This window comes from Capra hircus, chromosome 7, assembly GCF_001704415.2.
Source record: "Capra hircus breed San Clemente chromosome 7, ASM170441v1, whole genome shotgun sequence".
Taxonomy (NCBI): Eukaryota; Metazoa; Chordata; class Mammalia; order Artiodactyla; family Bovidae; genus Capra; species Capra hircus.
This window is the reverse complement of record NC_030814.1, coordinates 10,328,449-10,342,406: the sequence shown is the minus strand read 5'-3', so window position 1 is coordinate 10,342,406 and position 13,958 is coordinate 10,328,449. Positions and strand designations below refer to the sequence as shown.

The 13,958-nt window shown below is 35.9% G+C and overlaps 1 long non-coding RNA gene across 1 annotated transcript in view; it reads right to left on the bottom strand.

The window, feature by feature from the left end:
• The window catches only part of LOC108636451, an 85,172-nt gene extending 71,431 nt beyond the window's left edge, over nt 1-13,741 (bottom strand). The window contains exon 1 of the long non-coding RNA XR_001918397.1: nt 13,586-13,741. This is a non-coding gene — a long non-coding RNA (uncharacterized LOC108636451). The remainder of the gene's footprint in view (nt 1-13,585) is intronic.

The window sequence follows — 13,958 nt, the reverse complement described above, 5'->3', positions numbered from 1 at the left end:
GAGAAAACAGAAAGAAAATTTAAGGAAACAATCCCATTCACCATTGCAACGAAAAGAATAAAATACTTAGGAATAAATTTACCTAAAGAAACAAAAGACCTATATATACAAAGCTATAAAACACTGATAAAAGAAATTGAAGATGACGCAAATAGATGGACAAATATACCATGTTCATGGACTGGAAGAATCAATATAGTGTAAATGTGTATACCACCCAAAGCAATCTCTAGATTCAATACAATCCCTATCAAGCTACCAATGGTATTTTTCACAGAACTAGAACAAATAATTTCACAATTTGATTGGAAACACAGAAAAACCTGTAATAGCCAAAGCAATGTTGAGGAAGAAGAATGGAACTGGAGGAATCAACCTGCCTTACATCAGACTATACTACAAAGCTACAGTCATCAAGACAGTACAGTCCTGGCACAAAAAACAGAAATACAGATCCGTGGAACAAAATAGAAAGCCCAGAGATGAATTTATGCATCTATGGACACGTTATGTTTGACAAGGGAGCAAAACTATACAATGGAAAAATGACAATCTCTATAACAAGTGGTGCTGGGAAAACTGGTCAGCCACCTGTAAAAGAATGAAACTAGAACACTTTTCTAAAACCATAGACAAAAATAAACTCAAAAAGGATCGCAGATCTAAATGTAAGACCAGAAACTGTAAAACTCCTAGAGGAAAACTAGTTAGAACACTCTCTGACATAAATCCCAGTAAGATCCTCTATGACCCAACTCCCAGAGTAATGGAAATAAAAGCAAAAATAAACAAATGGGACCTAATTAAACTTAAATGCTTTTGCACAACAAAGGAAACTATAAGCAAGATGAAAAGAGCCTTCTGAATGGGAGAAAATAGTAGCAAACAAAACAACTGACAAAGAATAAACTTCCAAAATATACGAACAGTTCATGCAGCTCAATACCAGAAAAATAAATGACCCAATCAAAAAATGGGCCAGAGAACTAAACAGACATTTTCTCCAAAGAAGACATACAGATGGCTAACAAACACATGAAAAGATGCTCAACATCACACATTATCAGTGATATGCAAATCAAAACCACAATGAAGTACCATCTTACACTGATCAGAATGGCTGCCATCAAAAAGTCTACAAACAATAAATGCTGGAGAGGGTGTGGAGAAAAGGGAACCCTCTTACACTGTTGGTGGGAATGCAAACTAATAGGGCCACTATAGACAACAGGGTGGAGATTCCTTTAAAAACCGGAAATAGAACTGCCATATGACCCAGCAATCCCATTGCTGGGCACACACACCAAGGAAACCAGAATTGAAAGAGACACGTGTACCCCAATGCTCATCACAGCATTGTTTACAATGTCTAGGACATGGAAGCAACCTAGATGTTCATCAGCAGATTAATTGATAAGAAAGTTGTGGTACATATGCACCATGGAATATTACTCAGCTATTAAAAATAACACATTTAAGTCCATTCTAATGAGGTGGATGAAACCAGAGCCTATTATACAGAGTGAAGTAAGTCAGAAAGAAAAACAATACAGTATATTAACATATATATATGGAATTTGGAAAGATGGTAACAATGACCCTATATGCAAGACAGCAAAAGAAACACAGATGTAAAGAGGAGACTTTTAGACTCCGTGGGGGAAGGTGAGGGTGGAATGAATTGAGAAAATAGCATTGAAAAATGTTTATTACCATATGTGAAGTTGATCGCCAGTCCAGGTTTGATGCATGAGACAGGGTGCTCAGGGCTGGTGCACTGGGACAACCCAGAGGCGTGGGATAGGGTTTGGGGACTTGGGGACACATGTATACCCGCGGCTGTTTCATGTTGATGTATGGCAAAAACCACCACACTATTGTAATTAGCCTTCAATTAATTAAAAAATAGATAGCCAGTGGGAATTTGCTGTATTACTCAGGGAACTCAAACTGGGGCTCTGTGACTGCCTAAAGATGTGGATGGGGTGGGAGGTGGGAAGGAGACTCGAGAGAGAGGGGACATATATATATATGTACCTATGACTGATCCATATTGATATATGGCAGAAACAACACAATATTGTAATTATCCTTCAATTTAAAATTAAGAAAAAAAAGAAACTGAAATCACAGTGTAATATCACTATACTCTACAATGGGTAAAATTAAAAAAATATATATATTATCAAGTGTTAGTGGGGTTCTCCAATATTGCTGGTGGAAATATTTATAAAACAGAGAAGTACTTTAGCAAACAATTTGACAGCTTCTTATAGCTTAATGTGCAGTTTCTCCTTAAATTAGCAGTTCTGTGATGTGCATTCTAGGCTTGCTCACATTGGCCTCACAAGAGCTTTCTGTGCATATCTGTTCTCAACTCTGCCTTCAGGGTGTAATATTTGTAGTGTGAAATCATTTGTGATAAAAATATTTACACTGCGGCAATCAGCAAACACTACAAATCCAAGTTTTCTCCTTGGTCTTTCAGAAAGCTAGCTGTTAACATTTACATCATGCAGTTCCACTCTTTGGTATTTACATAAGAAATTAAAACATATCCACAAAGGTTGTGCACAAATATTTATAGTAGCATTATCAATAAAATATTAAACATATAAAGAAGCTAAATGTCCTTAAAAAGGTAAATGGATAAACAAAATGTGGCTAAACAAAATTGTATTCTGCAATAACAAGTGTTATAGAATACTGATGTAGAATTTAGCAATAATAATCAGTGGCTGAAGGTACATGCAACAGCATGGATCAACCTGAAACCATATTCAAGTTAGAAAACGCAGACACTAAGACTATATACTCGATTTGTCCACTTATGTGGCATTCTAGAAAATATAAAACTATAGGAATATAAACAAGAATAGTAGTTGCTAAGGGCCAGGGCTTGGGGGAATTGACTCTAAAGAGTCCCCAAAACTTTTGAGGCAAATGAAATTTTACAGATTTTAATGTAGTTTACATCCCTATGTATACTTTGTTAAATATAACTCTACTCTTAAATGCTGTATTTTGTTATGAGTAGATAATATTTAGATTAAGAAAATATTTTAAAAATTTAGCACAGTCTTATTTTGGGAATTAAACAATGAATTTGCCTTGCATACCTGAAACAATTATAATTTATACACAGGTGGTAAAAAAGGTAAAGAGAGGGAATTATATAGGCAATTTACAATAAGGAATTAAAGAAATAGATAAAAATTTTAAATTAACTTTTAAACGGGCCCTGAAAATATAATTATTTCTGCATATGCTTATTTTATATGTGGAAAAGATTTTCATTCTATCTATAAATATACACAAATGACCAAATATCTTTTAATTTGATCTACACCAAAGCATGACTCTGTAATTTAGGGAAAAGCTTTTGCTATTAATTTTTTTAAAGCCCTGAATATTAAAACGGAATTAATTGAGAAATAACACTTTCTTCTTTACATAAAAATAGTTCCAATGTCACAAATTTATGGAAAGTTCAGTCAATATTTGTATAATAAATCATGTACTTGAATGAACTCTTAAAATGTATTCCTAGATTCTTACTCTTCTTATTAAAGATATGGAACAACATGTAAAAACTCAATATTGAACATAAATATTTCCAGCAGTATATTTTTGAAAGCAGTTCCTATACTGCAACAGATGCAATAAGGATAAAGAAACTCCTCAAACCATGGTGGAATTGTCTTTTGATCAGTTTTCAAATTATCAACTATATAATCATTATTACATAATCAGCATAATGATAGTTACTTTAGCAACAGTGACTATTGAGAATATAAGTATTCTATAAATTATTTTTTTCTTTTAGAAATATATAAATAGTATTTTTGAAGCTACCTTTTTAGTTAAACTATTGGAATTGTTATCATAATCTTAGGTTAGTGATTCAGCTGTTGTACAGAGCTTGATATAGTCTAAAATAAAAATGAAATAAAATATCATAATAGTCCCAGGAAAATCTAATCGACCCTTACTTTAAAACCTTCCATAACTCCTAAGCTTTGTAATAAACTTTTCTATTTGTGACACCTCATTAGCATAAGTTAATATATCATCTTCTAAATGATATTTCTAAAAACAATTCATTTATTTTCCATTACTGCTATTGTTGGCATATTAATAGCCCTTACCCTTTTCAGCTTTTTCACAGCACTTATTCCATTGCAATACAATAAAAATATTTAAGTGTGTGTGTTTTTGGTATTTATGTAACTACGTATTTATGTAACTATGTGAAGAAAAGGGAAGAAAAAAGCAAAGGGGAAAAGGAAATATATACCAATATGAATGCAGTGTTCCAAAGAATAGCAAGGAGAGATAAGAAAGCCTTCATTAACACAACATTGTACATCAACTATACTCCGATAAAAACTATTTAAAATAAAATAGTGACCACAAAGCTTTTGACACTACTATTGAAAAAGAAAAGAAAAGAAAAGAAAGCCTTCATCAGCAATCAATGCAAAGAAATAGATGAAAACAATAGAATGAGAAAGACTAGAGACCTCTTCAAGAAAATTAGAGATAGCAAGGGAATATTTTATGCAAAGATTGCCTCAAAAAAGGACAGAAATGGTAGGGACCTAACAGAAGCTACTAAGAAGAGGTGGCAAGAATACACAGAAGAACTGTACAAAAAGGATCTTCATGACCCAAATAATCACGATGGCATGATCACTTACCTAGAGCCAGACACCTGGAATGTGAAGTCAAATGGGCCTTAGAAGGCATCACTACAAACAAAGTTAATGGAGGTGATGGAATTCCAGTTGAGCTATTTCAAATTGTGAAAGATGAAGCTGTGAAAGTGCTGCACTCAATATGCCAGCAAATTTGGAAAACTCAGCAGTAGCCACAGGACTGGAAAAGGTCAGTTTTCATTCCACTCCCAAAGAAAGGCAATGCCAAAGAATGCTCAAAGTACCACACAATTGCACTCATCTCACACGCTAGTAAAATAATGCTCAAAATTCTCCAAGCCATGCTTCAACAATGCGTGAACTGTGAACTTCCAGATGTTCAAGTTGGTTTTAGAAAAGGCAGAGGGACCAGAGATCAAATTGCCAACATCTGCTGGATCATTGAGAAAGCAAGAGAGTTCCAGAAATACATCTCTTTCTGCCTTATTAACTATGCCAAAGCCTTTGACTGTGTGGATCAAAAAAAACTGTGGAAAATTCTTCAAGAGATGGGAATACCAAACCATCTGACCTGCCTCTTGAGAAATCTGTATGCAGGTCAGGAGGCAACAGTTAGAACTGGACATGGAACAACAGACTGGGTCCAAATAGGAAAAGGAGTGTGTCAAGGCTGTATATTGTCACCCTGCTTATTTAACTTATATGCAGAGTACAGCATGAGAAATGCTGGACTGGAGGAAGTACAAGCTGGAATCAAGATTGCTGGGAGAAATATCAATAACCTCAGATATGCAGATGACAGCACCCTTATGGCAGAAAGTGAAGAAGAACTAAAGAGCCTCTTGATGAAAGTGAAAGAGGAGAGTGAAAAAGTTGACTTAAAGCTCAACATTCAGAAAACAAAGATCATGGCATCTGGTCCCATCACTTCATGGCAAATAGATAAGGTTACAGTGGAAACAATGGCTGACTTTATTTTGGAGGCTCCCAAATCACTGCAGATGGTGATTGCAGCCATGAAATTAAAAGATGCTTACTCCTTGGGAGGAAAGTTATGACCAACCTTGATAGCATATTAAAAAGCAGAGACATTACTTTGCCAACAAAGCTCTGTCTAGTCAAGGCTATGGTTTTACAAGTGGTCATGAATGGATGTGAGATTTGGAGTATAAAGGAAGCTGAGCACCGAAGAACTGGTGCGTTTGAACTGTGGTGTTGGGGAAGGCTCTTGAGAGTCCCTTGGACTGCAAGGAGATCCAGTCAGTCCATCCTAAAGGAGATCAGTCCTGACTGTTCATTGGAACTACTGATGTTGATGCTGAAACTCCAATACTTTGGCCACCTAATGGGAAGAGCTGACTCACTGAAAAAGACCCTGATTCTTGGAAAGATTGAGGGCAGGAGGAGAAGGGGCTGATAGAGGATGAGATGGTTGGATGACATCACCAATTCAATTAACATGGCTTTAGGTGGACTCTGGGAGTTGTTGATGGACAGGGAGGCCTCTGTGCTGCAGTTCACGTGGTGCAGAGAGTCAGAGATGACTGAGTGACTGAACTGAACTGAACTGAATTGAACTGAACTATGTAAGCACATGTCTGTATATAGGTAGATAGATAGGTATTTATTTGGATTACTTTTTTATCTGGACACTTTCACTAGAATGTAAACTAATACAATGCAAATGTTTTGTCTCTTTTCCTCACTAATAATTCTTCAGTTCCCAAAACAGTTTATAACATATAGTTGGTGTATAAGAAATAATAGTAAAATGAATTAATGAAAGAATGTATGTAAATATTTTCTTTCATGTATGTCCCAAAATGACCTGATAATAACCCCTGTGTCTTTTCCTTTTAGTTCACCTTCACATCAATAAAATTAAAGTCCTCACAAAGGTAAAATTACTTAGTATAGTCACCATTTCATAAAGGGCCACATAAAAATCTTAAAAATACAGTGGGGTTAGACTATTGGTGTTTAATGGTAATATACAGAGAAGATGAGAAATGAGATAAAGGATGTAATAAGAATAAATTTCAGAATCTGAAGCAATATGAGGAAGGTGGCTCATTAGGAGAGAGCATGGAAGCTCCAAGCCCTTTCCCCACAACTTGCCCAGTGTGTCTCTCTGTGGATGTTCCTAAGTTACATCCTTTTAAAATATCAGTAACCTTGTGACTAAATGGATTTCTTGAGTTCTGTGAGACACTCTAGCAAATTAATCAAACCTGAAGAGACGGTGGCAGGAACCTCCAACCTAAAATCAGTCAGAGAACTAATAAATGAATTAAGCGAGGTAGCAGGATACAAAATTAACATACAGAAATCAGTTGCGTCTCATTATACTAACAATGGAATATCAGAAAGTGAATGTAAACAAAAAAATCCATTTTAAAATTGCATTAAAAAAATACAAAACTTAAGAACCAACCAAGCCAAGGAAGTGAAGGACTTACATGCTGAGAACTATAAATCGTTGATGAAGGAAATTGAAGATGATTGAAAGAAATGGAAAGATATGCCATGCTCTTGGATTGTTAGAGTTAATATTGTTAAAATGGCTGTACTACTCAAAGCAATCTACAGTTTTAAATGTGATCCTTAACAAATTACCCTTGGCATTTTTCACAGAACTAGAACAAATAGTTGTAAAATTTATCTGGAACAGTAGAAGACCCAGGATTTACAACAGCAATCCTGAGGAAAAAGAATGAAGCTGGAGGTATAACCCTCTAGGACTTCAACAACTACCAAGCTACAGGAATCAAAACTGTGGTACTGGCACAGAAACAGACATATGGTTCAATGGGACAGAATAGAGGCCCTAGAAATAAACCCACACATGGTCAATTAATCTTCAAAAAAGGAGGCAAGAATTTATAATGGAGAAAAGACAGTCTCTTCAGCCAAGTGGTGTTGGAAAAGCTGGACAGCCACATATAAATCAATGAAGTTAGAACACACCCTCACACCCTACACAAAAATAAACTCAAAATGGCATAAAGACTTAAACACAAGACATGATACCATAAAACTGCTAGAAGAGAACGTAGGCAAAGCGTTCTCTAACATAAGTTGTATCAGTGTTTTCTTAGGTCAGTCTCCCAAGGCAATAGAAATAAAAGCAAAACTAAACAAAAGGGACCTAATCAAACTTACAAGCTTTTTTGCACAACAAAGGAAACCATAAAAAATGAGAAAGGAAACCTACAAAATGGGATAAAATATTTGCAAAGATGTGACTGACAAGTGCCTAATTTCCAAAATATACAACTCTACAACAAATAAACAACCTAATAAAAAATGGGCAGAAGACCTAAATAGACATTTCTCCAAGAACATGCAGACGGCCAAGGCATATGAAAAGATGCTGAACATCACCAGTTATTATAGAAACGCATATCAAAACTACAAGTTATGACTTCACACTGATAACAATTGTCCTGATTAAAAATATCTACAAATAACAAATGCTGGAAAGAGTGTAGAGAAGTGGGGACCCTCCTACATTGTTGGTGGGGATGTAAATTGGTGCAGCCCCTACGGAAAGCTGTACGGATGTTCTTCAGAAAACTAAAAACTACCATATGATGCAGCAATCTCCTAGGCATATATCCAGATAAAACTGTAATGATACCCGCATCCCAATGTTCATAGCAGCACTGTTCTCAATAGCCAAGACATGGAAACAACCTAAATGTTCATCAACAGGTGAATAGATAGAGAAGATGTAGTTCATATGCACAATGGAATGCGACTCAGACATAGAAAAGGATGAAATGCCTTTTGCTGCAACATGGATGGAACTAGAGATGGACATACTATGTAAAGTAAGTCAGAAAAAGACAAATACCATATGATATATCACTTATGTGTGGAATCTAAAATATGACACAAATGAACTTTTCTATCAAATGGAAATGGATGCAGAGACATAAAGAACAGATTTGTGATTGCCAAGGGGAAGGCAGTGTGGGGGAGGAATGGAGAGGGAATTTGGGGTTACAGGATGAGAAATCATATGCATAGAATTGATAGAAATCAGGCCCTTTACTGCGTAGCACAGGGAACTATATTGAATATACTATGATAAACCATAAAGGAAAAGAGTATTAAAAAGAATGTGTAATCTGTGATTCAGGTTATCATCTGAATCATTGCAAATCAACTATACTTCAACAAAATAAATTTCTAAAACAAGGGAAAGAGAACAACAACAAAAAATAATAGCCAGTCAGTCAGAAGCACAGGTGATAATTTGGGGTTGTGATTGCACCCCAAGTCGGAAGGGGGTACATTGGAACCTCCACTCTGTTAACTGGTTGGTCAGAAGCACAGTTAACAGCTTAGGCTGGTGACCTGTGCCTATGGGCTGTAGAAGTTTTGTTTAGACTGAACCCTAAATCTGTGAAATCAGATGCTATCTCCAAGTAGCTAGTGTTAGAACTCAATTGAATTTTCAGACAAACTGATGGTATCTGAGACTTGTTTGATGGTGTAGGGGAAACACCTCCTCCACACTGGAATTTGGTACCAGAACTCTTTTAGTCCCTCTCCTCTCATCTTTGTTTCCTTCCTTTTTCAGTTTTTTTTTTTCTTATCGAATGCAGAATGATTTCTACCACAGGACAAGAAGATGGTCATAGACAGCATCAAGTCTTATTTTCCTACTTTCTTCCACATGTTAACAACCCAAATTGCTTTACACAGTTCTGGTGAAAGATTTTAATTGGTCTGTCCTAGGTCTAGGCAGATAGCCTCAAAGCCACGAGGTAGAGAAAGGCATCTAGTAGAAGTGAAGGGTACACTGATGACCAGTGATCACAAAATGCAGTGATCCACTCAGGGATGCAGGAAGCATCTTCTGCACTTCTCTTTTCCGATATACATGATATTTTCTTTAGGATAAACTCCTAAATGAGAATCATTCTCTCAAACCAAAAGAGCAGTTTTAAGGCTTTCTCTACACATTGTTAGGTTGCCTGTTAGTAATGTGCCGTCAACTTTATACTCAGCAAAAGTGAGTTTATAATGAAAATTTTAGCAGTGACACTTTCAGTTCAGTTCAGTTCAGTCGCTCAGTCGTGTCTGACTCTGCGACTCCATGAATTGCAGCATGCCAGGCCTCCCTGTCCATCACCAACTCCCAGAGTTCACTCAGATTCACGTCCCTCGAGTCAGTGATGCCATCCAGCCATCTCATCCTCAGTCATCCCCTTCTCCTCCTGCTCCCAATCCCTTCCAGCATCAAAGTCTTTTCCAATTAGTCAACTCTTCACATGAGGTGGCCAAAGTACCGGAGTTTCAGCTTCAGCATCATTCCTTCCAAAGAAATCTCAGGGCTGATCTCCTTCAGAATGGACTGGTTGGATCTCCTTGCAGTCCAAGGGACTCTCAAGAGTCTTCTCCAACACCACAGTTCAAAAGCATCGATTCTTTGGCTCTCAGCCTTCTTCACAGTCCAACTCTCACATCTATACATGACTACTGGAAAAACCATAGCCTTGACTAGACGGACCTTAGTCGGCAAAGTAATGTCTCTGCTTTTGAATATACTATCTAGGTTGATCATAGCTTTCCTTCCAAGGAGTAAGCGTCTTTTAATTTCATGGCTGCAGTCACCATCTGCAGTGACCTTAGCATACTTAAAATTCATGTCAAATTGACAGATGATGTTTCTGTATTTATTTTCTGTTTTGAAGTAACAAATTACAATGAATTCAGTGGCCTAATTTGTTATCTCTCACTTCTGTAGGTTCAGAAGTTCAGGTGACCTTAGGGTCTCTCAAGGCCAGTAATAACATGTGGAGCAAGTGGGGCTCCTCTTTAGAAGACTCTTGGACTAGTCTACTTCTGAGACCATTCATATTGTTGGTACTGTTCAGTTCCTTTTGATTGTGGAGCGGAGGGACACACTTTCTGGCCTGGTATTATCTGGAGATTGCATTTGATTCCTAGAAGCTGTTCTTTAGTCTTTATATGTAGCTTCCTTGGTCTTCAGCCCTCAGCAGTAGGAAAAGGCCTTCTCATATGTCACATGCCTGACTTATCCTTCTGCCACCAGTAGGAGAAAGCTCTCAGCTATTAAGGGCTCATGCAGGCCACCTGGATAATTGATCTATATTAAGGTCAACTGGAACATACAGACTTACATTAACCATGAGATTGACAGCTCACTATATTCAAATTCTAGGGACTAGCGCTGGATATCTTTGGGGAAACATTTGAGAAATTCTGCTTATAGCATATAAAAATTTACAGTTTCAAATATTACTTTTCACAAAACTAATACTACATAGATTCTGTAGGTTACTTCTTTATTTTCCAGAGATAGAGCTCTACACTCTAGTTTGACATATATCACAAAGCTGGGCCTATCCTTCCAATCAGCTTTCTCTCCATAGTATTATATCTACCATTATATCCATCCCTTCTTTGATATACAACCCCTGCCACTAACACCACCTTTTATGATGATTTGTGATAGGAATCTCATATTTTTTACAGGTCTTAAGTAGGCAAAAAAAAAAAAAAAAAAAAGGCACATCAAGAGGGGGAGTGCTTTGTTCTGGCTAGCTGTGGGAAGAGAGAATTAAGGAAATCATAAATCAGGAGATAAGTAAGGAAAAAATGATGTCTCATTATTTAGGCCGATTCCATTTGATGACACATCGAGAATCTGGCTAGAAGTTGACAAATTTCTAAAGTTGATTCATCAAAATTTTTATGAGTTGGGAACTCAATCGATTAAATGATGCCTCTGGAAACTGTATACAGTACTGCACTCATATTTCAACATATTTTTTAGAGAGTAGAATATCTTTCAGAACACCTAATGCCAACTGGTGATGTGAGACTATATGGCATAGCAACTACAGCTTTTTAGCAGGAAGGTACTACAATAGCAAGCCAGCTAATTTTGGTCAGATAATAACAGTATTGTTTGTTTTTTTAAGAGAAACCATGTTCTCCTAAAAACTTTTCAAGAATGTGAATATAATGAGCTATCACTCCCATAGTTATGTTAATTTTTTATGTCACATAACTAAATAATGATTTTAGATAATTTCATGCTTTCCAGGAAAGTATCAGACTTAAGGTATCTAGTTTGTTTCTCTTTATCTGGAAATGTATTATACTTATAGAATGAATGAAAACAAAAAATTTACACATAATTTATCTACTTTTATAATTCAGGTTATTTCACTGTACTTGCATTTAAAATTCAATTTCCAATACAAATTATAAAACCGCAAATAATTGATCTATCTAGCACTACCTGAATGTGCCAATAGATATATTTAATGTGCCCTGTGTATCACTGGACTGTAGCAGACATACTCTGTTATACTTCGTAATCCAAAAATAGTAAAATTATATTATGACTGCTTGGTCAGGCTGTAGTTGGTCAGTCTATTTATCTGTCTATCTATCTACCTGGAAAGAGAGGGATAGGGTTTTACAGATGTACACAAGATGAACAAAAACATATCAAAAAGGAAAAAATACATGTTCAACAGTGTTGATTCATCCTGAGCTTGCCTATCTCCTCCCTTAAAAATGACAGCAGGAGTTTTCCTGCTATTCTAGTTTACATATGTGTTTTCCATTCTCAACTCATGCTTACCTCAATTATGTTATCTCTTGCACCTGAAATTAACACCTGCAAATACCAGTACATTGCAAAACTGATAAGTATATCCGGGCAGTCTTTTTACCAACATCTTCTTCTAACACCTTTACAAATAGCATATTTATTTTGCAAAGAAAAAGAATGAAAAAAGGAAAATAGTTGTAGCCATATTTACTGTGTGTATATGCACTGATAATCAAGTCACAGAGAGTGAATGTCCTTTTAACGGTGCTTATATGGAATTAGAGAATAGCACTGGGAAAAAGCAAATCTGGCAATGTAAAATTTACTCTGATTATAATATATCCTAACTGCTAGGCTACCACTTAATCCAAGTGGTCTGAAAGACTTACTGCACTTCTTTAAAATATTTATGTTACTCTCTAGGAGTAAGTCATAGCTGTATGAAAGAGAGTTCTTAAATTTTAAGGAACCAAAGAAGAGATCTATCCAACTTATTTTGATTCAGAAAATTATTATTACAACTGATATATATCAGCTTTGGTTCCCTTTTGATTATGAAATAAGACATGTTCATATATTTGCTAAATTATAATTATTAGAAATTATTAATAGGTTTACTGAGAAACTAGCCCAACTTTAAGAGGCCTTTTTATTTTGAGGGGTCCTTAAAGACACAGTATATACTTCTATAGGTCAGTCTGTTAGCTGCTGTCTTCACATTATGCTACATGTGATAATGTATTTTCTTATTTATAATAAAGTATTATATGTTAAGGTGTGCAACAGGATGATTTCTTATATAGTTAAATTACTACTGAAGTCAAATTAATTAATGTGGTGTTCCATGGGTGGTTTTTATAGTGCAAGTGTGTCTTAGCTTTTCTTACCATTTTGATGTGGGTATTTTATTAGTTTCCCAGGGCAATGTGTAGAAGTTTCTCAACTAGTTTTGGATTTCTCACAGTCACAGGGAACAGATTTATGTGTAGTTATTTATTCTGAGGGTCTATGGAACCAGCAGAAGCCAGGAGCCTACTATTCCACCATCTTTTTGACCCTATAATGTATTTTGTTTTCTTGCTTCAGCTACTATTTCTTAACCCTGGCTTTTTTTTTTTTTTTTTTTTACAGCCATAATGCAAAGCTGATGTTTGAAAATTTGGAGAAAATAAAACCACCTGCCAATCCAGGATGACCTCCCCATAAAAAATCAGAAAATAATGAAACACTTTTATTATTAAATAAGGATTAAACAAGATCATTATACAATCACAGGCAATATGTGAAAGAGACTATGAAAACAAACAAACAAAAAAGGCAATCTCACTCTTTTGTATGATGAGGCAGGTACGGCGTACTCCATGTGTGTTGTCTTTATCCAAAGGAGAGGTAACACTTTATTGTCGTTGCCACCAGCAGTAGACTACCATTTGGATCCTGGCATCGGCACTGCATTCACATCTGGCAGGGAGACAGGGTGCCAGTAAGACTGGCAAGAATGTTATTTAGCTTTAAAGATGATTGCATATAACTTGACAGACAAAATATTTACAATACCCATTTCTCTGACGAAAATGCTAAAAGAAAAAGGAAAAAGAAGGGGAGTTACTTTTGACAGCATAAAATAATTTGTTTTAGATCTGCATTTTCCTTTACATGGTCCTCTCACCATTTTGTGTTACAATTATCACTGGAAATGA